Source organism: Pantherophis guttatus, chromosome 2 (genome assembly GCF_059756535.1).
Source record: "Pantherophis guttatus breed Tessera chromosome 2, ASM5975653v1, whole genome shotgun sequence".
NCBI classification, from domain to species: Eukaryota; Metazoa; Chordata; class Lepidosauria; order Squamata; family Colubridae; genus Pantherophis; species Pantherophis guttatus.
In genome coordinates this window covers 231667033-231693494 of record NC_142064.1, presented here as the reverse complement: position 1 = coordinate 231693494, position 26462 = coordinate 231667033, and the positions used below count along the sequence as shown (strand labels likewise).

At 40.2% G+C, this 26462-nt stretch overlaps 1 long non-coding RNA gene across 1 annotated transcript in view; it reads left to right on the top strand.

The window, feature by feature from the left end:
• Window positions 1–6693: 6693 nt before the first annotated feature.
• LOC117673831 (uncharacterized) overlaps window positions 6694–26462 on the top strand; it is a 45869-nt gene continuing 26100 nt past the window's right edge. The window contains exons 1-2 of the long non-coding RNA XR_004593588.2: window positions 6694–6790; window positions 24128–24238. This is a non-coding gene — a long non-coding RNA (uncharacterized LOC117673831). The remainder of the gene's footprint in view (window positions 6791–24127; window positions 24239–26462) is intronic.

Sequence of the window (26462 nt, the reverse complement as noted above, 5' to 3'; positions counted from 1 at the left end):
CTTGTCAGAAGGTCACAAAAGATGAGGACATGACCCTGGACACTGCAACCAGGACCAGGGTACTTACGAGACCGCCTTCTGCCACCAGTAGCCTCTCACCGACCAGTTCACTCCCATAGAGAGGGGCTCCTCAGGGTGCCGTCGGCCAAACAATGTCGACTGGCGGCCCCCAGGGGGAGAGCCTTCTCTGTGGGGGCACCTGCCATCTGGAACGAGCTCCCCCCGGAGATACGGAGGATTCAAGACTTATGCATCTTCCGCCGCGCCCTAAAAATGTTCTTATTCCAACAGGCTGGTCTGGCTTAACTCTCCCTTTTAAATTGGGTTTTAAAATGTTTTTTAGATAAATTGGATGTCTTAAATTTGTTTTTTGAGCCTAAATTATTTAATCTGTTTTTAATAGTTTTTTAACTTTTGTATGTCTTTGTATTTTATCTTGGCTGTTCACCGCCCTGAGTCCTTCGGGAGTAGGGCGGTATACAAATATGATTAATAAATGATTAATAAACCGTCATAAATATGAACCAGTTGCCAACCGTCTGAATTTTGATCATGTGACTATGGGGATGTTGCAACAGTTGCAAGTGTGAAAAATGGTCATAAGTCACTTTTTTCAGTGCTGTTGTAACAATGAATGGTCACTAAATGAACAATTGTAAGTTGGGGACTACCTGTATTAAGATAAGATAAGATAAGATAAGATAAGATAAGATAAGATAAGATAAGATAAGATAAGATAAGATAAGATAAGATAAGATAACTTTTATTGTATTTTTTTACTGTGAGCACACTGGGCCACATTAAAAATGAAATCCTGTTGCCTGCTCTCAAGAGAAAGTGTATATCTACCCAAACACATACATAAAACACAAATGCTATATACATAAATAAATAAATATATATATACCTGCACCATACATACATACATACATACATACATACATACATACATACATACATATTTGTGTCTCTCTCTGTGTGTTTCTCGCTCTCTCTGTGTGTACACACATACATATTAATCACTATGTATTCATATTTGAATATGTAGCGGAAAGAGGAAACTTGAGAGTTCACAAGGCTGATGCTACATGGAATAAAACTGACTGAATCTGGTTGTTCTGCTTTGGATACCACGAAGCCTCCTCCCAGAAGGTAACAAGGAAAACAGGTCATGAAGAAGATGTGTAGTGTCCCAGACAATCCTGCAGACTCTGCTCAACCATTGCTTATATGGTATGTCCTGGATAGGACTACCAACAATCTTTTCTGCCATCCTCACCACTACAAATTTGATAAATAAATATTTTATGCAGCAACAAAGTGGTGAATTGCAGGCCATAATATGTTGACTTGCAAAGTAAGTCCTTAGTTTACAGATCCTTGCATAGATCACCATGAACATGCTTGGGATAAAACGTTGGTTAGTCTGTGTCTTATAACCAACTTGTGTCCCAACGGACCTGTCCTCTCTGCTCAGGCTGTGCAAAGCATTGAAAAAGGGGTGATAAACTTTGGTAAATTTGGTTTGGAGATTTGGTAAACTCAGAAAGACTGGGTCAAGACAGAAACTCAGATAACCTACAGACCAAAGGTTGACAAAATTAGCTCACATAAACACCACAGTGGTGATGAACCTTTTACTCACCGAGTGCCAAACAGGTAATTGCTTTGCGCACTATGCGCTCGTGCATGCCATCCCTGCTAACATGCGGCTCCTCCGCCATGTGCTGCATGCACAACCGCACCATCTGCGCATGTGCACAGCTTTTGTGCGAACCCCCACTGTGAGCTCCGTGTGCAACCACAGCATCTACACATGCACACAGCTTTCACACGTGCCCCCCACCAAGCACTTTGTACGCAATCGCACCAGCTGCACATGCTTGCAGGTTTCCCCCTGTGCACTGCATGTGCAATCACACCAGCTGCGCATGTGCATGGTTTTCAGCATCTGTGTTCTGTCACAGAACAGTGCCTGTGCATGCACTCGCTACGCATCAGTACTCACATGCACATGCACAAATGCGTGCACATGCGCAGGAGAGCTCCAAAGACCAGCTGGGCCCCCTGAATTGCATGCATGCGCACCGGAAGCCTGAACACCAGCTGGGGCGTGCATGCATGTGCAGCTGCAGGTGAGTTGGGTGACAGCTCACGTGTCCGGAAAAATGGCTCTGTGTGCCACTTCCGGCATGTGTGCCATAGGTTTGCCATCACGGACCTAGGATTTGCATTTCCTCTTTTGCCTATAGAGCCAGCCATGACCCTTACATAACCCCTACATGACCCCCATAGGAATCCAGAAGGTATAAAAACCCACCCATTCTTAACTCCATTTTGCAGCTGACCCAGAACTGCACACTGTCTTTGTGGTTCTGTTCTTTCCAAAAAGCCTCCATATTGTTTCCAGTGTCTTTCTCCCAGCTTGGAACTGAACCACATGGATTTCCTTTCCAACAGGTGCTCAGAGGCTTCTCCTAGTTACATGTGCATAGACTACAACTCTGCTGAAATTGTTATTGAAGCACTATGTGAAGGATTCCTTTCAGATCCTTCCCACATCTGTATGTGTCTGAGGCTCTGTTCTCTTGGGGCCCTACATCCTGCAGAGAGTACTAATATTCAAGCCAGTGGAGATATTCCTCTATTTTTAATTTCTGAGGTGAATCTTGGAGGTCAAAGGAATATGAGGCAGGTCTGAATATTCTATACTGTTTAAAGCAAATGATGAGGACATCTATTCTATAAGCCAAGAAAATTGCACCAGTAGATATAAATGACACATTTTTAATAACTCATCACTATTCTTACCAAGCACACATGGAGCTATTGGACAAAAGCATTTCAGAAAGAAGGGAGAGCTTCACCAAAATAGGCCCCTAATAACTTGAAGCCTCTAGGCAACGCAGACAGCCTACTCTTCAGAGGAAAATTGCATTGATTTTGTATTTGGCTGGGTTTAAAAGAAAAGAGAGCTTCTGAGAACATTCAGCTTGGCATATATTACAGTAATAGAGTGTGCTGCAGCCCCCTTGGATTTCCGTAGAAGAGGCAGAAAACTTTATCTCATCCCTTGAGATCCAAAGTGAAATTTATAAAGTGGAATGAAAGTCATTGAATTTTCCAGAATGCCGCTTGATACATTATTATGCATAAAACAAACTTGCATTTATGCAGCATTTTTTTTCCTGCAAAGATTAAGAGTTGCATAAAGGCACCGGTTTGAAAAGGTAGGCTTGGAAGGGATGCGGGGCCAGATGAGGAAATAAAACATCAGGTTGCCAACAAAAATATTACTAAGTTCCTGGCATAGCATGAAGCCTATATTTGCTAATATGGAGAGGGAGGGAGAGAGACAGAGAGGGAGGGAGGAAGGGAGGGAGAGTGAAGGAGAGAGGGGGGAGAGAGGGAGGGATGGAGGGTGAGAGAACAACTATAAACAGAAGTACAGAATTAGTTTGTAATCTTAATAGATTTGGAGAGACATTGATTCATTATCTGTAGAAAGATAATTGATTTATACAAGAAGTTTCAGTTTAGCTCAGCATCGGTGATGAGAATGTATAGCAGAACAATCTGTCCATCTTATTCTTATGTCCATGAAATTGTATGAATTCTTAATTAATGAGTTTTGTATGTATTTGCTTTGCGGTAATGTTGAGAGCCTAACATGAGCTAAAGCAAAGTTTCAGCTCCCAAACCTAGTTCTATTTCCCAGCTTGCTCTGCTTCACATGAAATATGCATGGGAGCAGAAAATTCTGCTCCAAAAGTAGATGTTTTTTTTTTTTTTTGAAACTCAGTATAACGTTTAATGTGCCAGGCAGCCCACAAATGTCCTATTGAAAATTGAAAAGTTAGGAATAAGTTTAAGAATATCAGGTCACATGTTTTGGTCAGTTTTAGATATTAAAAGAGAATGTGGTCAAAAGATAATAGTTGCATAAACCTGCTTCATCAAGTCATTGTACCCTTAATGCGACACAGTCCAGGGAAGAGTGATTTATTACCAAATATACTTTATTGATAGTATCTGCTGTGGGAACCCTTCCTTCTTTTGCTTCCTCATTTCCATTTTATAATGGCAAAATCATATAATTTTTGCCTCTGCCTGACCAAAGGCAGTTTTTAAATGGTGAACTCCCCTACTGCAAATCTAACATAATGGTATTGCTGCCCCAAAACAAAATCTGCTGTGATTTGGATTCATTTCAAATTTAGCCTGCTGAAAGACCAGCTGCCATTTTCTCAGAGGGGGAATGTGGACAAATGTGGTTAAATTATAGCTCAGCTGACTAAAGTTTAGTAAAAAAAACAAAACAAACAACCTTATTTATTTATCAAATTTATATGGCTGCCATCTCACAAGAAGTGATTCTGGGCAGCATACAGCAAAAAAAGAAAAAAGAAGCAATGAACAGTCAACAATAGTCATACATATAGTCTTTGATTTACAATCTGTTGTTTAACAACCATTCACAGTCATGACACCCTCAGAATGGGTGCTTTATGGCCTGTAAAGCACTTCCAATAGGGGTGAAATCCAGCAGGTTCTGACAGGTTCTGGAGAACTAGTAGCGGAAATTTTGAGTAGTTCAGAGAACCGGCAAATATCACCTCTGGCTGGCCTCAGAGTGGGGTGGGAATGGAGATTTTGCAGTATCCTTCCCCTGCAATGCCCACCAAGCCACGCCCACCAAGCCACACCACGCCCTCCAAGCCACGCCCACAGAACTGGTAGTAAAAAAATTTGGATTTCAGCACTGACTTCCAGCCATTGTAAAAGGTAATGGCATCATAAAACATTTGCATTTACAACTGGTTGCCAAATGATCTCTAATCATGTGACTGCCATTTGCAATCTTCTCTTCTGGCTTCCCCAGAAAATCAATGGGAAATGCAGCAGGAAATGCTGTAAATAGAGGGAACACTGGTTTTGAGTTCCATTACACCAGCATGCCAAGGATTTCCTCCATTCGTGCTGGAAGAACGAACCTCAAATCTGGTGAAAATGCTAGTGAACATCAGTGTTCTGAAATGATCACAATGCTGGTGTTCACTACCTTTTTCACCTCCAGAGGGGTGGAGACATTGGCATTTTACCCGTTTGCCTTCCAGAATGATGGCATTTGATAATGCCATCATTGCCAGAGTTGAAGTCCATTCCTCTAGGGCATTGAGGAATTACTCCTCCAGAAGGAAATCCCTTGGCATGCTGGAGGAATGAACCACAAATCTGAAGAAAACACTAGCAAACATAATTGTTCTTGTGTTCATTTTACTGATGTACTGGGGAAAGGGCTTGGGTCTCCCAAGATTTGCTGGGAGATTTGTTCCCTCTCCCCATCCCACCATAGTCAGTAGGTTTGGGCCCTCTCCCTAACACCCTATGTTATGACATTCGGAGCACCAGGTTTGTACTTGAACAAGGTTGAGTGGCATCTCACTTGACCACTTCACTCAGTGACTGTGATTCCAGTCCCAAATACTAAGTGGAAGATTACCTGTAATATAGTTTGAAATAGATCTATACTAGTCTCCCTTTATTTCTTTGTCAGTAAATATAAATTGCAAATTTTTTACACACACACACACACACACATGCACAATGGATTCAATCAGCAATGGAGCACCTCAAGCTCTTGCCATTTCCCTGAGACTCTTAAAGGACTTTAGGAAAATAAAGAGGGATGAAGCTGACCTCACTTCTAGACGGAGAATGTTTCATAAGTGGGAACCATGGAAGAAAAAGCCTGCATCCTTGGGCTCATGAAATATAGTTTCCTGAGAGATAGGACCAAAGCATACACGTCTTGCCAAATCTGATAGAAAAAGCAGATGCAATAAATTAAATAAATAAAAGTAAAAGTGTAATAAAATTAAAGCGGTAGTAAAATCTGTCTCTCTAATAACCCCAATTCATTTGATTATCTTCAGACTGCAGCATAAAACCAGGAGCAACATCTGGTTTTGCTTTTCAGCTTTTTAACACCTGTGAATCTCCAGACTCATTATGGTTTTTCCCAATCTGCCAATTTTTATTCCTTAACATAACTCTTTTACAGATGTGCTAACTAAATCCTGTGCATAAATTTTAATCTTTTTAAAGAGAAGCAATCAACACAGTTGTCTTTTAAAAGTGTATTTTCCTTGCTACCCACCAAGACAATGCGCAGACATTTTTAGGACCTTACAAATACAAGGTCACACTTGGCTTCAGTTTTCCTATATGAGGCAAATGTTTGATAGCATACTCTGCTGCTTTAAGCATCTTGTCCACAGGCTAGCTGTCTGACGTCTCATTACTTAGTGTCCCGGCCATGTGGCTGCTGCATTAAATTGGCATCTAACTGCCTTAGGCATGGGATTTTGTGAGAAGAAAGAGGCAAGTGGTCTAAAGTAGATGATGGAAAGTAGAGCTGAGTGGACAGCAAAGGGATTTTGGAAGGCTATGCTCTGTACCTCTCTGAAACTGTCATTCCCCCCTCTCCCTCCCTCCCTCTCTCTCTCTCCCCCTCCCTCCCTCTCTTTCTCACTCTCTCTCTCCCCTCCCTCTCTTTCTTTTTCTCTCTCTCTCCACCCTCCCTCCCCTTCTCTCTCCCCTCCCTCCCTCCCTCACTCACTCACTCTTTCTCTCTCTCTCTCCCCCTCCCTCTCTCCCTCCCCTCTGTCCTCTCTCATAAGAGTTCTGGATCAGATCAAAAGACAGCCTTCTGTTCATAGAAAGTCTCTGGGAAGTTTGCAAGAAGGACTTCCTAGCAGTCTGGAACACATTGCCTCCAGTGCTAAAGGTATTTATTGCCACCAGAACTGGTAATTATTGATAATAAATCTAACCACCATGAATTTATCCAGATCCCTTTAAAAGTAATAGATCCCAATCTTTTTATTTTTACTAGCTTCAGTGTAGTCAAAGAGGAGATAGAATTGAGAGGGAAAAAAGGAGGGGGGAATTCTTCATACTACATCTGAGAGCCACATTATATGAAATCTGATAGATTAGTGGTTTAGGTCTAGGTTCCAAATTGCAACATGAATTCTGCAAGTGAATTAGACAATGAGAGGGAAATGTTTATACAAATAAAGTAAACAAATACCTAGTCAAATAAATTTTTCTTGTATAGAATTTTCAACTAGACCAGCAGTTCTCGAAGTGTTGCTGGGGACCTATGGGGTCTCTGAGCCCCATTCGGAGGGGGGGGTCGACAAAGTGAAATAAATAAATAAATAAATAAATAAAAACAATAATTTTGCATTTCTCAATTTTAATTTAGAATACAGCAAATATTGATATAATCGATATAAACCAGAACTCTTTGCGGTTCTCAACAGTGGTGGGTTGCTACCGGATCAGCTGAACCAGTAGCGGTAGTGGCAGGAGGCTCTGCCCACCCACTGGACACTTCTGCGCATGCGCAGAAGCGCCATGCATGCACGTGAGCACACACATGTGCATGAGCGAACCAGTAGCACTGGGATTTGGAACTTGCCCCTGGTCCTCAATCAATTTAAAGAATGAAAAGGATTTCTCGGACTAATTTTTTTAAAAACTGCTGATCTGCCTGTTCTTTAAACCATGTGTGTTTTTTTAAAATCTGCCTTGTTCTTCTCCATTTTGAAGTTTTTAAACCTTTGAACTGTATGATAAATGGTTCTTCAATAACTTCATTAAATATAAATTCTCAGGAGGTAAGATATTATGCTGCAAAATAAATTCCTGCAGTATATCTGACAGTACTGCTGATGCTTCAATACAACAATATTTTTAAAAGGATTATTAAAATAATGCTATATTTTCTTTTTTCTTTATATGTGGCAATATGTGTCCCATGCATTATTTGATATGTTATAAAAATAAAGTAAGCTGGTAATGATATATTCACAACGAACAACAAACTGAAAACATTTGCTGAGCTTATAGTAAGTTTTTGTTGTTTACATTATTATACATTGTACACTGAAAGCATATTGCTGTTTCCCCTGGCATGCTTAATTGGGCTAATGGGAGGACTGTGTGTTACTGGAATTGCAAATGTTAATTAATCTAGTCAAGTAATTTCTGGTAGGTTAAAGTTAGCCCGAAGAGATCCAGTTATTGTATACATGGGGTTAAACTAAGCCCACCCATCATCTGTGTCATGGGAAAAGCTGACAGAGTGGTCTGTCCCTGAGACAAAATTCTAGAGATGTCCCACAAAAAGAAACATCTTCAGAAATTTTGTCTCCCTGTTTTTTTCAGATTTTAGTCTCCACCACTGGAATGTGGGGAAAAAGAGCAGAAATGGATGGGAAATAGGCAAGAATATCTCTAAATCTGTCTGTGGACATTTATATTTCATTTGTGCCACTGTAGAATATCTCTCAGTTTGTTTCTCTTGGTTTGAAACTAAACCAAACCAAAGGTGTTGTTTTGTTTATTGTCTACAAGCAATCAATTTATTTCCAATAACTATAGTATTAATTTATTCACTGGAGTTGTAGCATGGCCAAGCCCAGCATGGGAGTCATTTTGTCAGTACGCTAGTTCTTCCAATGATTTTGTCCACATCTTGCTGTCAACATTCAAAATGTGCCCCTTTACCCCTCAAGTCTGGCTTTCAAAGGGGAACTTCAAGATTATATTTACTGTCAGAACTATTTGTTCTATACTTGCAGTGTGCAGTTCTGAACTTAACAAATTATCTACATAATTTGTCAGGAGTGCATCACAATGTTAATTTAAGTAAATAGCATTTCAATGGGATTTTGAGTTTTTGAAATAATAGCAGATCGATGTGGACATTACATGATATGACCAGGTAAAGCCATGAACAAAAATCACTAGATTTTTACAGATCAGGAGCAGATACAGAAGTATCCATTGTCCTTTTGCCAAAAGGATGCAAGGCATATTATTCTAATACACACACACACACACACACACTCACTCACACACACACTCCCTCTCTCTCCCTCCCACCCTCCCTCCCTCTTCCTCCCTCCCTCTCTCTCTCTCTCACACACACCCACACTGTAGGTAATGTGTACACACACTGTATGCATATCAGAGGTGGGTTTCAGCAGGTTATGACCAGTTCTGGAGAACCAGTAGCAGAAATTTTGAGTAGTTCGGAGAACCGGTAGAAAAATTCTGACTGGCCCTGCCCCCATCTATTCTCTGCCTCCTAAATCCCAGCTGATCGGGAGGAAATGGGGATTTTGCAGGAAACTTCCCCTGGATTGGGGAGGGAATGGAGATTTTACAGTATCCTTCCCCTGCTATGCCCACCAAGCCACACCCACAGAACAGGTAGTAAACATTTTTGAAACCCACCACTGATGTATATATATATATGTGTGCATACATATATCATTTTAGATTTTTCTACCCCTGCTTTCCTAAAGTGAAAACATTTAGAATCTTGGGGTAATTTATCAATGGCTAGATATAATTGCTTTTCCTAAAATAATGGCATTCCAAATGGGTCTCTGATATGAAAAAGAGGTAGCAAACAATTTAATGTAGGTGTGTAAGCAATGAATCTAAAGAGAAAAGAAGAGGTGTGTGTGATACATAAGAAGTATTTTTTTTCCCCATGATTTAATGTTACTTGTTTCTTTTTACTAAGCAGGGACTAAACTCCACGTGCTACATGATAATCGGCTGAATTTATACATCTGTAAATGCTATCTGTTGAACCATGACTAATGCTGTTCAATACCACAAGTTAAAGTTTATTATTGCAGGCAGAGCATAAGAATTAATTTATCATTGAAACTTTTTGTAAACAACAATTATTCTGTTCTGCTCCAACTCCTGCCTTGTTTTCTGAGGAGTTTATCTTGATTTTGCAAATCAGCTATAGTATGTGAACTACTCTGCATGCTTATGGCATGAGTACACAACTTATTTTTCAGGTGAAAGCCTCATTTAGAGTCTTTCGTTGATTTGAATTGCTCACCATCCATCTTTAATTCAGCAGAAAACTGTACCTGCATGTCATTTGCCATCCCTTATTACCATTGTTCAAATCACTTGACTTTACTCCAAAATAACTAGATGAGAAAGCTTGATTTTATACATCTTGAGGCTACCCTTGCATGGTGTTGGAAGAAAGAGGGATAATCTTATTTTTACTCCAGTAGAGCTGAAAGAGATGTTGACGGAGTATGTTTAAGCTATGGTTTGCGGCAAGTGGGAAAGACCTTTCCTTAATATGCTGGAAGCAGCATTCAAAAAGTAATGAACAGGATGTAAAATTGAATCTAGGTTATTTAAGGACCAGATTAGATAGCAATTAAGATGATGGACTACGGCTAATGAGAATGGAAGCTCATGGTATGATTCTTAGCTCATTGTTATCTCCCAGACCTGTAAGGGCAGGATCTTTGTTAGCAGAAATATGGTGGATATGTGTGTTAATTACAGGTAGTCCTTGACTTGCAACAGTTCATTTAGTGACTGTTCAAACTTAGCACTGAAAAAATGACTTATGACCATTTTGCACACTTACAACCATCCTCATGGTCACGTGATCAGAATTCAGATGCTTGGCAACAGACTCATATTTATGACAGTGGCAGTGTCCTGGGGTCATGTGATCACCTTTTGTTACCTTCTGACAAGCAAAGTCAATGGGGAAACCAGATTCACTTAACAACCGTGTTACTAACTTAACAACAGCAACGGTTCACTTAATAACTAATGGCAAGACAAATTCTAAAGTGGGGCAAAACTCATTTACCAAAGCTCTCGCTTAACAACATAAATTTTGAGCTTTATTGTGGTTGTAAGTGGCGGGGGTGGCTTCTGAGCAGCCCTGAGTCAGCCAGCTCCACTCCTCCTCAGCTGAGAAAAACTGCGAGGTTTTGCGCCAGGTGGCTGGCCCTGCAGTGGTGGCTTGAATGGCCCAACTAAAGTTGTGTTCGCTGGTGAATGTTGGTGCGGGGGCCTTGGCTGCAGCACTGCTCCAACCAGTCAGCCCAAGCCCAAGCTGGGCTGGCTGCTCTGTCCCCACTGGTGGTTGGGCAATGCTGCATGCGGGGCCTTGAGCAGCTGTTGGCTGCATGGCTGTTTGCCAGTGGCCAACCCAGAGAGGAAGTGCATGGCCTTGGCTCTGCACTTGGGGAAGCGAGGGGGAGTGGCGTGACAGCGGCTTCCCTGCTCAGCCCCGACAAGTGATGCCCGCACCAGCATCCCGAGAGAAGCAGAGAAGATCGCCACTTGCAAGCAGACAAGCAGAGGTAGCAAGCGTACGCTGTGCTGTGGGAAAAATGAGAGGCCCTGTTGTCCCGCAGAGCCTGCTGCTGCTTGAGTGGTGTGTGTGTGTGTGAAGAGAACAGCAAGACTCAGGGAGTAGGTCAGGTGGAGCTGGCTGACTCAGGGCTTCTCAGGGCTTCTCAGAAGCCACCCCCACTGCTGCCAGAAGTTTGGGTGCCTCAGCTTCAGATCGCTCCCTCACTGTCACACACACACAAAAATAGAGGTTGGAGAGCTCTCTTGAGCTCTCTCTCTCCAAGCGCCCCATGCACAGCCCATTTGAGGAAAGGGCACGCACGGCTGGGCACGTTTGGCTGCAGGAGGAGGCCCAGCGCAATGGGGTTGTTTTGTTTGCCGTGGTGGTGTTTCAGGAAGGCAGGTGGATTTCTGCAGCTGACAAGTATAATGAATATGTCCACCACAGCTGCCGTTCACTTTCATTTCACGGCAGAATGAAGAAAGTGAATGGCGCCGCTGCAGCAGTGCTTCAGGAGGGCAGGCGGACGTCTGCAGCCAGACGGGGAGGGAGGGTGGCAAGAGTGGTGGGGGCCCTTTCCAAGCGCAGAGCACAGAGGTAGCAGGCAAGGTGGCCCTGGCGCACCTGTTGAGCAGGCGACTGGGGGAAGGGCCACCAGGGATGATTGCTACTGGTTCGGTGAACCGATGCCAATCATCACTACCAGTTTGCCCAAACCAGTCTGAACTGGTAATATTTCATCCCTGCACCAGGCTCAAGGTTGACTCAGCCTTTTATCCTTGCGAGGTAGGTAAAATGAGGACCCAGATTGTTGGGGGCAATATGCTGGCTCTGTAAACCAGTTAGAGAGGGCTGTAAAAGCACTATAAGCGGTATACAATCTAAATGCTATTGATATTGCCATATCGATAGCAAATGTGGAAACTTTAAGACTTGTGGACTTCCGGTCCCAGAAATTTTCAGCCATCTATCCTCTCTGAGAAATTCAGGGAGTTGAAGTCCACAGGTCTTAAAGTTGCCAAGTTTGAAGTCCTACGGGGTGGTGTAAAAGTGGTGTCACTTTCTTGTTGTTGGATCTATTGTGGCACTTTTCCACATTATTTATTGTACATAAGGATTTCTTCCTTCTTTCCTTCCTGGGTTTCTTTATCGATGATTAGATTGATAGCGTATTTTTATTTGTACATCTCAAGCCACATAATGCTCCTGCCTTTTATTTCACCCAAAATAATAATCCTGTGAGATGAGCTGGGCTAAAACAGAGAGATTGGCTCAGAATCACTCTACTGACTTTCATGCTTAACCAAGGATTAGAACATATGGCCTCCTCATTTCTCGTCCAGCATGTTAATCACTAGATGGAACAGGTTCTCTGTAAGAAATAATTGTTTCTTATATTAACAGTAAAAAAAAAAAATCTTCTATAGTTCCTGTGTTTTGTTGGACAAGTAATGGTAAATGGAACTTGTGATAATTAATCATATGAAATTAAATGCCAAACTACAAACCCAGCAACTGAATCAGAAAATTGACATTCAGTATTATATTCCTTTCAGAATCATAAATGATGGCTTGATTCTGGGTTAACATGACTAAACTACAACGAGAAACTCTCATTTTATGAGATCATTAATGTATGCAAAAAAAAAAAAAAAAGGAATGTGAGAAGAGTAGATAGGATGTGGGAGCTTAACTCTAGTTTCCTAAAGTGGTAATATGCAAAAAAAAGTCACAAGAAATTTCAGAATGTAATCATTTATCATCTGTGCTTTATGTGAATATGCCAGTTTATCAGCAGTATAATACCTAATTTAGAATAATTTAGAATAACAGAGTTGGAAGGGATCTTGGAGGTCTTCTAGTTCAGGGGTCTCTAACCTTGGCAACTTTAAGACTTGTGGACTTCAACTCCCAGAGTTCTGGGAGTTGAAGTCCACAAGTCTTAAAGTTGCCAAGGTTGGAGACTCCTGTTCTAGTCCAACTCTCTGCTTAGGCAGAAATCCTATACTGGTTGCCCAATCTCTTCTTAAAAACTTCCAGTGTTGGACCACTTACAACTTCTAGAGGCAAGTTGTTCCACTGATTAATTGTTCTAACTGTCAAGAAATTTCTCCTTAGTTCTAGGTTGCTTCTCCTTGATTAATTTCCATCGCATCCTGGACATAAACTGTTTCAACTCCTACCCTCAAAATGACACTATAGAGCACTGCACACCAGAACAACTAGACACAAATACAGTTTTTTCCCGAACGCCATCACTCTGCTAAACAAATAATTCCCTCAACACTGTTAAAGTCTGCAGTACTATTAATCTTCTCATCGTTCCCACCACCCATCTCCTTCCACTTATGACTGTATGACTGTAACCTTGTTGCTTGTATCCTTACAATTTATATTGATATTGCTCCTGATTGCTTATTTGTACCCTATGACTATCATTAAGTGTTGTGCCTTATGATTCTTGATGAACGTATCTTTTCTTTTATGTACACTGAGAACATATGCACCAAGACATATGCTTGATTCTGTGATTGTATGTCCAATCACACTTGGCCAATCAAAAATTCTATTCTATTCTATTCTATCCATTGCTTCTTATCCTGCCCTTAGGTGCTTTGGAGAATACCTTGACTCTCTCGTTTGTGGCAACCCTTGAAATATCTAGCTAACATGTCACTTTCTTGTTCTAGTCCTTCTTTTCATTAAACTAGACATACCTAGTTCCAGCAACCATTCTTTATATGTTTTAGCCTCCATTTATCTTTTTTGTTCTTCTCTGTGCTCTTTGTAGAATCTCAACATCTTTTTTACATCATGGGAACCAAAACTGGATGCTGTATTCCAAGTGTGGCCTTACCAAGGCATTATAAAGTGGTATTAACACTAATGACTGGTTCCTTTTAGTTACAGTTGCAAACAATTAGGCTTCTATACATTTGCTTTCTATGTATAACTACAGAGATCATTGTACTTATGAATCTGCAACCAAACCATGAGAGATTCATGAGAGACTGAATAATTGCTTTGCTAAACTGAATTAAGGAAATGGTTTATTTGCATTCTCATGCCACAAATTTAGTATCACTTGACAATAATTTTGGTTCTACCTTGGTATCTACAGTGTAATTGCAGCAAGTTTTACAGATCTTTGCATTCTCTTCTTCCATAAATTTTTTCTCATAAACTTTGCAGTAATTAAATGTCTTAAGGGTAGACGTTTATTTACACAATCATTTCACATAATGGAGATTTCATCAATCTGGTAGTTTTTCTTTTTCACACACATGGCAAGAGACAGTTAATATATTAATATATATTCTTAATATATTTCAAAAGTATAGCCACTACAGAACATCTCAAGAGACTTTTAAAGAGGCAGCTATTCAGAAATCAATATTTTTACAAGCATCTGAATACAATTATTTATTGGTAAATATGGATTGTTATGTCTAAGATGAATTGTAGCTGGTGGGAGTATTTTTAATAATTTCTTTATCATCTTAGTAACAAAGATAAAACATGATTAGATGTGACACATGACACATCAAGGAATAATACATTAACTAGATTGTTGAGAATTCTTGCTTCAAAGTATACGATGCAATTTTTCATAAACGATTGGATAGCTTTGGGAGATAGACCTACACCATGGCCTGATACTACCTTTGAACCTACATCAGCTAACAAAATAGGCATCATCATGCCAAATGAAGAAAAGTGTGTTATGATGTGATGAAGAAAATACACACAATCTAAGCAGGGGTGTCAAACTGGTGACCGGCGGGTCGGATGCATCATGCACAGGCCACGCCCACTCCAGCTCCGCAAAGGCAAAAAATGACACAATACATCACATGATGTCATGTGACATGATCAAGTTTGACACCCATGATCTAAGGAGTAGAGTTTGCCTTTCAATACCATCATGCACATTGCATCATTAACTCCAGAGGTGGGAACTATGGCCCTTTTATGATTTGTGGACTTCAACTCCCAGAATGGCTGTCTCAGGAATTCTGGGAGTTGAAGTCCACAAATCATAAAAGGGCTATAACTCCTGACCCCTGATTTACTCCCTGCCCCCTTTCTGCAATTACCAAACCTTACAAGCATAACTTTGAAGGGACCGTCAAATGAAGATTTAAAAAGTAAGATTTGAAGTTGGTTTTTAAAAACATGGCCTATGCTGCTAATACCATTTTTTAATACTAACTTCAAATCTTAGTTTTTAAATCTTCATTTGGCAGAAATATTGAGATGATGGGAATATATTGAGGGGGGAAAAGAGGGAATAAACATAACTAAGGTATAATTAACGTAGGCCACATCTAGGGATTTTTCATATGATATATAAAATATACTGTTTACAAAACAATATCTGTAGATAGTAGAGTTTAAATATCATCATGGAAATGTGTTTTACTGCAAATTATTTACTACATACTATCTGCAGCTGTGGAAAGAAATATAATGGTGATATCCCCTGATGGCTGTAAAGAAAAGAATGTCTCATTCTTTTCTTTATAACAAAAATAATTTAAAAAATGGGGAGAAGGAAACCCTGGGGACCGGAATAAACTAATATCATATTACAAATGTAGAATCATATAATTTAGCAATGTTTTAAAAGCAGGATCCAGGAAAAGAGATATAGCAACTTTTCTCTCTCTCTCTCTGTGTATGTGTATATATATGTGTATATACACAAACACACACACACACACATATATGTATGTATGTAGGTGTGTGTATTCATACAGGTGTGTAGTCATACATATTCAGGTAGTTATTTATTATCTTTAATAAAAAAAATTGAATCCCACCAGTGCCACACACCCACACAAAAACATGAATTAAGGGATTACAGGGTCATAATTAGGGAATTTGTATATGTGTACAGGTGCTTGTGCTTTACTTATTTGTTTATCAAATTTTGAAACCACTTATCTTCCTCACAGAGGGACCTATGATCATTAGCATGTAGTTCAGCCATTTTTGTTGAGTTATAAATATTGATACTAAAAGTTGTTTTATCAAGTTGTTAGTAGGGCGGGCTGAGTTTTGCATTCAGTCTCCAGAGCAGCACTGCAGAGGGTGGAGCAGCCTGAATGTAACGCCTCTCCATTTACAACTCCTCAAGGTGTCTGCATATTTTGCAGGGATTCCTGGGAAAGGCTTGTCAGGTGTTGTGGGTGAGTGCTCTCTTCATTCTAAGCAGTAGTGAAAAAAAATGGCATTTCTGAGAGCTCATGAATATATTGGACTGGAAAATGTTCCTTTCACTCTGAAAGCAAAAGGATTAAAGGTGTAAAGGCTGGAGGTGAAACTAATCTTGAAATACCAACAGTGGTGGAAATAAATCCAAAGTAAAAATAGTTTGAAATACAGTGTATATACTGGAATGAGCCTATTCAGGAGAGCGAATAGAGATGAGTGGGAGGAAGTTGATAAAAATCAGTGTCAGTGCCAAAGTCACTATCCTAAAATGTATAGGAGAAATAGCCACACATTTAGATACCTGTTTCCAACATCATCTTAAAAATTTCCAGTGTTGGGGCATTCACAACTTCTGCAGGCAAGTTGTTCCACTTATTAATTGTTCTAACTGTCAGGAAATTTCTTCTTAGTTCTAAATTGCTTCTCTCCTTGATCAGTTTCCACCCATTGCTTCTTGTTCTACCCTCAGGTGCTTTGAAGAATAGTTTGACTCCTTCTTCTTTGTGGCAACCCTGAGATACTGGAACACTGCTATCATGTCTCCCCTAGTCCTTCTCTTCATCAAACTAGAGATACCCAGTTCTTGCAACCGTTTTTCATATGTTTTAGCCATTGGTGGGATTCAAATAATTTAACAACTGGTTCTCTGCCCTAATGATTTCTTCCAACAACCAGATTTCCAAACTGCTCAGAAAGTTAACAACCGGTTCTCCTGAAGTGGTGCGAACTGGCTGAATCCCACCACTGGTTTTAGCCTCCAGTCCCCTAATCATCTTTGTTGCTCTTCTCTGCACAATTCCTAGAGTCTCAACATCTTTTTTACATCGTGGCGACCAAAACTGAATGCAATATTCCAAGTGTGGCCTTACCAAGGCATTATAAAGTGGTATTAACACTTCATGTGATCTTGATTCTATTCCTCTGTTTATGCAGCTCAGAACTGTGTTGGCTTTTCTGGCAGCTGCTGCACACTGCTGGTTCATATCTAAATGGTTGTCCACTAGGACTCCACGATCCCTCTCACAGTTACTACTATTGAGCAAGATACCACATATACTGTACCTGTGCATTTGTTTTTCTTCCCTAAATGTAGAACCTTGCTTTTTTCACTGTTGAATTTCATTTTGTTAGAAAGCGCCCAATGTTCAAATCTGTCAAGATCCTTCTGTATCTTGAGTCTATCTTCTGGAGTGTTGGCTATTCCTGCCAGCTTGGTGTCATCTGCAAATTTGATGATTTCCCCATCTATCCTCTCGTCCAAGTCATTGATGAAGATGTTGAAGAGCACTGGGCCTAAAACAAAGCCCTGGGGTACTCCACTGCATACTTCCCTCCATGTAGATGCAGTTCCATTGAGGACTACACGTTGAGTGCGATTGGTCAGCCAGTTATGAATCCATCTGGTGGTGATGCTGTCTAACCCACATTTTTCTACTTTATCTAGTAGTAGGTTATTTATTTATTTATTTATTTATTTATTTTATTATTTAAATTTGTATACCGCCCTTCTCCCGAAGGACTCAGGGCGGTGCACAGCCAAATTAAAATACATACAATACAAAATTTAAAATAATTTAAAACAGAATTAAATCCAACTGGCTTCCCGAAATATTTAAAACCCATTACCCTTAAAATAACCCTTTTAAAATTTTAAGCCAGCCCAGTTTGCTGGAATAGGAAGGTCTTCAAAGCTCGACGGAAGGTACAGAGGTCCGGGATTAGTCGTATTCCTGGGGGTAGCTCGTTCCAGAAGGTGGGTGCCCCCACAGAGAAGGCTCTCCCCCCGAGGGTCGTCAGTCGGCATTGCTTGACCGACAGCACCCTAAGGAGGCCCTCTCTGTGGGACCGAATTGGCCGGTGGGAGGTTATCGGTGGCAGAAGGTGGTCTCGCAAATAGCCGGGCCCTAAGCCATGGAGCGCTTTAAAGGTGGGAACCAATACCTTGAAGCGCACCCGGAAGACCACCGGGAGCCAGTGCAGCTCGCACAGGCAAGGTGTCACATGGGAGCGCCAAGTCGCTCCCATAATTACCCGCGCGGCCGCATTCTGGACCAGCTGGAGCTTTCGAGTGCTCCTCAAGGGGAGCCCCATGTAGAGAGCATTGCAGTAGTGGTTATGGTCTACTTTATCAAATGCTTTACTAAAGTCCAAGTAAATTATATTGACAGCATTCCTCAGGTCCATTAATTTTGTCACTTTGTCAAAGAATGCAATAAGATTAGTCTGGCATGATCTGTTTTTGACAAACCCATGTTGGCTTTTGGTTATGACTTGGTTTGCTTCTAGGTATTCGGTGATTTGTTGTTTGATTATCTTTTCCAGAATCTTCCCTAGTATTGAGGTCAGGCTGATAGGTCTGTAGTTTCCTGGATCTATTTTTTTTCCTTTTTTGAAGATGGGAACTACATCAGCTCTTTTCCAATCCTCTGGCAGTTCCCCTGTGATCCAGGAGCTTTGAAAGATATAGTTCAGTGGTTCTGAGATCTCGTCTCCCAGTTCCTTCAGAACCTTGGGGTGTAATCCATTTGGTCCTGGTGATTTGAACTCATCTAGGGTAGGCAGGTTTCACTTACCATTTTCTTCCCTATTTTAACTTGTGTTCCTAATCTGTTTTTTGTGGTGCTGTTTTTGATAGGTTGGACTGTTTTTTTTCCTTTTGTGTAAAGACAGATGCAAAAAATGAGTTAAGTAGTTCTGCTTTCTCCCTGTTGTTTGTCACCTTCTTGCCAATTTCTCCCAGCAATGGGCCAATTGTTTCCTTGACTTTTTTCTTGTTTTTAATATGTTGGAAGAAGCTTTTTTTGTTATTTTTGTTATTACCTATGTTTCTTTCCATATCCTAACAAATTAGGGGTCAGAACAAGCTACAATTTAAAAAGAATGAGCAGAGTCAGAAACTTTCTACAAAGTTTATACTTTTCTCTGTAAATTCCATCTTGTTTTTTCTGTTTCTGCCTGACTTCATGATATAAAAATTATTTTTAGAAATACTTTTTTTTCCTGGTAAAAAGCCCTTACACCTAATTAGCATGATTAAGTTTTAAAAATTAAATTATCATTGCTTTTCATTCCTGAAAGACTCCTAACTGTTTCAAGAATTATTTGGAGATCCGTTCCTTGCACCTGAAATTATTGCAACCCCTTTCAAAAAAATAAAAATAAAAAAAAATGTGTTGGGACAAAACCAGTTGTAACAATTCAGTTTCATCAAGGCAAGTGATAAATGTCCTAAATGACTGAAGGTTCAACAATATAAATAAATGTGAAACTGATATGAAACAAAGTATGATGGTCAGGTTTCCAACTACACTTCTTGGATGTATGTAAGTTGGTTCAATAAAGCATAAATAGCTGAAATTTTAAAAAAAAATCCTCAGGATGGCATGATTCAAAAGGAAGCCCAGCAGGTAATGAGTCATTTTGCTTGGTATTGATTTTAAAATCTTTGCAGGTGTTGAGAGTAACATTTTACTTGACAAATCCAGGACCTCAGAACATTATACTCCAAAAACATCTAAAAATTCTTGCGCTTGTTTCCTTTATATGCTGATCAGTGGTAGGTTTCAAAATTTTTTACTACCGGTTCTGTGGATGTGGCTTGGTGGGCGTGGCAGGGGAAGAAAACTGTAAAATCTCCATTCCCACCCCACTCCAGGGGAAGGTTACTGCAAAATCCCCATTTCCTCCCGATCAGCTGGGACTCGGGAGGCAGAGAATAGATGGGGGCGGGGCCAGTCAGAATTTTTACTACCGGTTCTCTAAGCTACTCAAAATTTCCACTACCAGTTCTCCAGAACTGGTCAGAACCTGCTGAAACCCACCTCTGATGCTGATCTTATTTTTTGTGCTGTTCCTCTAAGAATCCTAAATGAAAGAAAAATTAGTGGAAGCAAAGCTTCTGGATGAGTCTTACATAATTGTGTAGGTCAGCACTTTGAATCAAGTTTGCCACAGCAGTAAATCAGGAAAACTTTTTTTTCCCCAAATTCCATTTTGGATCAAACTTTTTCTATTGGTTCTAATGTAGCATTATATTTATCTTGAATATCATAGGAGTAAGCAGCTGCGTTCTGCTGTAGCTATTAATTCCTCCCAAATGAAAACTATTCTTGAATTGTAATCATTTCTATAGATCAAATGTCACCAAAATGTAGCGGAAGTTTGGAACCAAGTGGATTAGTCATCAATAACTGAGTTTAAACAGGCTTGGGATAAACACATGTCCATCATCCGACAAAAAATAAAATAAAAATAATAAGTAAAATAATAAATACATAAATTAAAAGGAAAACAAAAAACAAAACAAGGCAGAAGAGTGTACAATAGACCTTCATTAGACTATTTTATTTGGCACATTCCTACAAAATTCACTTCCATACTCATCCATAACCTTATCATAAGTCAATCTCTCAGCTTGAGTTTATAAACCATAGGCACACTCGGGTGTCTTTAGGTAGCCTTTGGGGAAAGCTAGCTTGCTTCTTTCCCCCCCCCCCCAATTATTTAATTTGTGCTCCTTGCCTACCACTGGATGGCAGTAGGATGATGTATATGCTACATTGGAATAGTCTTGTTGAAAAGAAAAGAAATCTTTTCTATGCTTATACCACATACCTGCTTTATTTCCTAGCTCCTGCTTGCCTCTTTTGCATCAAGGGACCACTGTTGTTTGAAAGTAACTGTATTTATTTAGAATAGTTATACTCCGTATATCCTCTAAGACCTTATAGTGACAGACATGGAGAGGGTTTTTTTCCCCCCCTTTCATTCCCTTTCTATGGTACAAAATGTGAAATAGATGAGGTTGAGAGAGATTAATCTGGCAGGAGACAACCCATAGCCTTTGGTGGATTTGAACTCATATATTCCATCTACGAAGAAGCACTGAAAGGATGTATAAAATAGGCATTTCTGTCCTCAGGAACTGATACGTTTGCCTCTAATTTTTAAACAACAAGGGCACCCTGAATCAATCCTGTATCGACTGCCCTTGTGATACCTTCCACTGTAAAAAAATGATATGTGTCGTACAGTGAAGCAATTTTGAGAAAGAGTAGTGACAGAATGTATGGGGTCTCTGTTACACTTTTCACTGATCTTTCAGTGTTCCACCTTTCTCTATAATCTGATTCTTTTAATTAGGTTTAAAAGGTTTAAAGGTTTCCCCTGTCCAGTCATGACCGACTCAAGAGGGCAATGCTCATCTCAGCGGAGGGAGCCTGGGTCGCCTGAGAGATGCTTCCATCATCAGGCGGCTAGCGTCAGAGGTACTATTCAGCTGGTTCAGGCCCGAACCGGTAGCAGAAATCACGAGTGGGCCCACCCCCGCCCCCGCTCTATGCCATCCTATTTAGGCACGTTTTTGAGGCCGAGTGCATGCGTGGAAGGTGCGCATGTGAGCAAAGTGCATGTGCAGAAGGCTGGGTGCCTGCACAGAAGGTGTGCGCGGGGCGAACTGGTGGTAACAAAATGTGAAACCCACCGCTGGCTAGCATGAACATATGGAACACAGTAACCTTTCCCACTGAAGCAGTACCTACTCACCTACTCACATTTGCATGCTTTTGAATTGCTAGGTTGACAGGAGCTAGGGTGAGGATGGGAACTTATCCCGTCGGGTAGCACTCAGGTCTTGAATCTGGGCTGTCAGCTTTCCAGCTGACCAGCCCAGTGTTTTAACTGGTGAACCATCATGCTGATCTCTTTTAATTAGAGATTCCAGTAATTTGGGCCTACTTAATGGAAAGAAATTGTGGGAGCTTCATCACTGGAAGCTTTCACAAACAGACTGGACTGCCATTTGTCAGAAATGGAGGTAGGGTTTCCTGCTTGGATGGGGGGTTGGACTAGATGACCTACAAGGTCCCTTCCAACTCTGTTAATCTGAAATCCTTTTTGTTCATATTGTTGTGACCGAGGCCCAAGTAGTGATTAGCAAACACAATTCAGTCCTGAACAAACTTATTTTATTAAAACAGCTGAGAATTAATTCATTCTCAGCTTAGTCCAAAACAAATTCTTCATAACCAGTCCTATGGCCTTATCACCAACCTTTGATGTCTTTGGCAATCTGCCAAAGGCTTTTCTTGGCAAAACCCCCACAAAGTTCAAGGGACGCTGACAAGAAGCACTGGAATCAACATTGCTTTTCTACAAAGAACCCAACGGCTCGTTGCTGCTCTTTTAAGCCTTATGGGAGTGGCCAATCATCTTCTGGCCTTACTCCCAGGTCGTCCTTTTTGCTTCAGCTGCTCTTGCCTTCTGGCAGCTCTTCGCATGTGTGCACTAGGAACAGGCTCCTCCTGTTCCTCTGCCTCTCTGCTGTCTGCCTCTGGAGGCTCCGGAGTCTGTGCATCGCTCCCAGATGGACCTGGCCCCATCTCTGCCTCTGATGCAAAGCCCTCATCCAGGCCTTCCCCTGACTCCAGGACTGACCCATTGTCCTCCCCAGCCATCTCACTGTCTGACTCCATTGCCAGGTCCACAGGCTGCTGCCAGACCACAACACATGTATAGAATTTGGTCCCTTAACTGGTCTGATAATATTTGAATTTCAAATGTATTTACTTATTTAAAATTAGCACTATGCTGACAAACAAAAGCAAAATTTGTAAATAGCACAAAGTAAATCTGTTCAATGTCTTTAAAACACCCAAATGAATGGCAATAAGAGCCTTGGTGGTGCAGCAGACTAAAGTGCTGTTAAGTAGCACCAGCTGTCTGCAATTACTACAAGTAATTACTACTACAGTTCGAATCTCACCAGGCTCAAGGTTGACTCAGCTTTTCATCCCTCCGAGGTCGGTAAAACAGTAAAAAGAAAACAAAGAAACCATATCAGTGTAAAATGCAGGTTGATTAGAACAGTGGTTCTCATCCTTGCCGGACCATACAATTGGCATTTTCAGAACATTTCATGGAACTTCTCAAAAAATGACTTCCCCGAAGGGTATGATTCACAAAAATGCCTGTTTACCAGATGGCAAAAAATTGAAGTTACTTTCTCTTACCCTTGTATACCATAGTTGTTTGATTTTTCTGGGAAAATGGGTATACGGTCTACAAAGCTCAACTACCATTTTTAGTTTCTAAGAATGGCTGTGAGACTTATGGAGGTCTCAGATGTTCGTAGAAAGAAATGTGAAGCTTCCCATGCTTGTTCTGCTGTTTGCCAATTTTCCATTTAATTTTTACAAGTTATCTTTTTTAAATGAGTTGGTGCCAGGGATGTTGTCACTGTGTATATTGGTTGCAACCAGACCCCTTAGTCTGAAATTGAAAAAGTAGGTCCAAATTTACCACATTTAGTGACGTAGTAGAGAACTAGTGCTTGATAAGTTAAATAAACAAATAAATAAATATATAAATATGGTAAGTGTTAAACCTTAGTGTATGCAGCATGTGCTAATGAGAGATACTGCCTCAGCATGGTTTATCAGCTTAAACAGATAAATACTTTTTCTCCTTGGAGAACTATGTTAATTAAAAGAACCACACATTTCCGTGTGACAAATTATTGCATATGCTGATTATGATTTATTGAAAGTTTTGGTTTTTTTGTGGGGATGGCATACTTACGTAGCATCAATTGAAAAGTTTCATCTCTCAGACTTAAACACTGGTACTGGGTATTTAAGAAATATGATCTCAATTCAGAGTCATATATAATACAGCATATGGAAACATATTTTTCAGATGTATGGTGGTATGCAGATGGCAATGTGGAAACTGTGGAATATTGTAATCTGGAGAAATAATTGCTGTTTTCTTGATTCTGATCCTAACGTGAATAGCGTTGAGTATCAGGTGAGAAAGTGCATCTGGATGCATCTTCTAAATACATTTATTTATTATTTATGTATTAAATTTCTACGCCATCCACCTCACCTATGTGATTCTGGGTGGTTTACAAGATCATAATAAAAGCTTATAAATACATGAATATAGTCATAGATGCAAAACAGAAAACAGGTTAAAACTTCAAGTAAAAGTAAAAATCAAGTTAAAAATCAAGTTACATACACATGGTTTGAATTTCCCAAAAGTCTACGCATTCCATGTGTTGGTAGAATGTTTGGAGATACTAATATTCTGTGTTCAAAGAAAAATGAACACTATTTTTTTCAACTTTTTAAATAGATATATTAAGAATTTTCTGCCAAGATACCATAGTCCTTCAATTTCTTCCTGCCTCATTCGAAGATGCGCAGTTTTGGGTGACTAACATATTTTTCCACTGCTTTTAAAAAAATGAATTCAAGAGCCAAATTACTTTTTTTGCTGTAAGTCAGCTGTATATACTTAAACTAAATGCAGTTAATATTTGATGTGATGTAATTTTTTCCCCACTGAATTTCCTATGAGTCAGTATTTTACTTTAGTTCTTTAATATAAACGTTTATGGATTTTCTGCCTTTTGTGGAGAACTTCGCAACAATAGCTTTTCCTGAGGATGCACGAATAACATGCAGAAAACATTTGTGCATGAATCATTGATGCTAACACAGGTGTTCTTTTTAAAAGAGTGTTGCATATAGAATCAAGTCCATTGCTTCCTATATAGGCTTCAGGGAAAAAAGGGAACTGGGGCCTCATTTTGACTTCCTGTACTATTGCAGGTTGCAAGATATCAGCAAAGAGAGTTTTCTTTGTTCTTTGCTACCATATAGTGGTTGTCTGAATTTTACTGGCCAGTTATGGTAATCTCTTCAGGTTGAGAATCCTGGTGACACTTAATTTTCTATTACTGAAGATATGATTGAAGCAGAGGTGGTATTCAGCAGGTTCCGACCAGTTCTGGAGAACCAGTAGCAGAAATTTTGAGTAGTTCGGAGAACCGGTAAATACCACCTCTGATTGGCCCCGCTCCCATCTATTCTCTGCCTCCCGAGTCCCAGCTGATCAGGAGGAAATGGGGATTTTGCAGTAACCTTCCCCTGGAGTGGGGTGGGAATGGAGATTTTACAGTATTCTTCCCCTGCCATGCCCACCAAGCCATGCCACGCCCACCAAGCCATAGAACCAGTAGTAAAAAAATTTGAATCCCACCACTGGATTGCAGGATGTCAACTGTCACTGCCTTATAGTCCTGGTTGATCGAAACAAAATCTTAGGTTTCTAAATGAAACATGCTTAATATGGGCTCTTCTATGTGACATTTTAAAACTGTTTATCTCTCATTCTGTTGGAAACAAAGTTGATTTTAAAAATTGCTGCCTTAATTGTTGTCCATTTTCCAGATTTGGCAATGTCTAGATGGTTGTTACAATTGGTCAATTCCTTCTTGATAATACTCCTGAATGTTGTGGTGGAAGACAGTTAAAACAATAAATCAGCGGAATGATTGCCTCCAGAAGTTGTGAATGCTCCAACACTGGAAGTTTTAAAGAAGAGATTGGGCAACCATTTGTCTGAAATGGTATAGGGTTGTCTGCCTGAGCAGGGGATTGAACTAAACGGTCCATTCCAACTCTGATATTCTGTTATGAATATGTCCACAAACAAGTAGAGACAATAAGCTTTCAGTCCCCCAAACAACAACAGCCAACTAACATTTGCAAATGGTGATAAGAAAAAGTTAACACAAATTTCGATAAGAGTTTCCCTGCCCCCACTGCTTTTGAAACATGATGGGTGTTGTCAAAATCACAGAAATTGTGAGACTCTTAAATCTCTTCATCCTAAAAACTGCCCTCCCTCTCTCTTTAGTTTTTTTTAAAACTTCTCAATATACCAAGTTAAGAAACGGTGGCATAGTTTATTCAGTAGTCTACTGCATATTTCATTTGTCTTCTGCACCCTCTTCCCTGCCTAGAATTGGCTTCTCAAATTCTAAAGAGTTAGAACCAGTAGAACCAGGGATGAAACAGTGCTCACCATTATGAAGGTGGCCCATTTGTTTCTAAACAAAGAAATTGAGGTATGTGTAAAGAGTCACTGTTGACTTTTAGCGATCACCCAAATAGATCTTCTCCAGGATGATTTGTTCTCAGTCTGGCACTAAATGAGATTTCACTCTCTACCGGTTTAT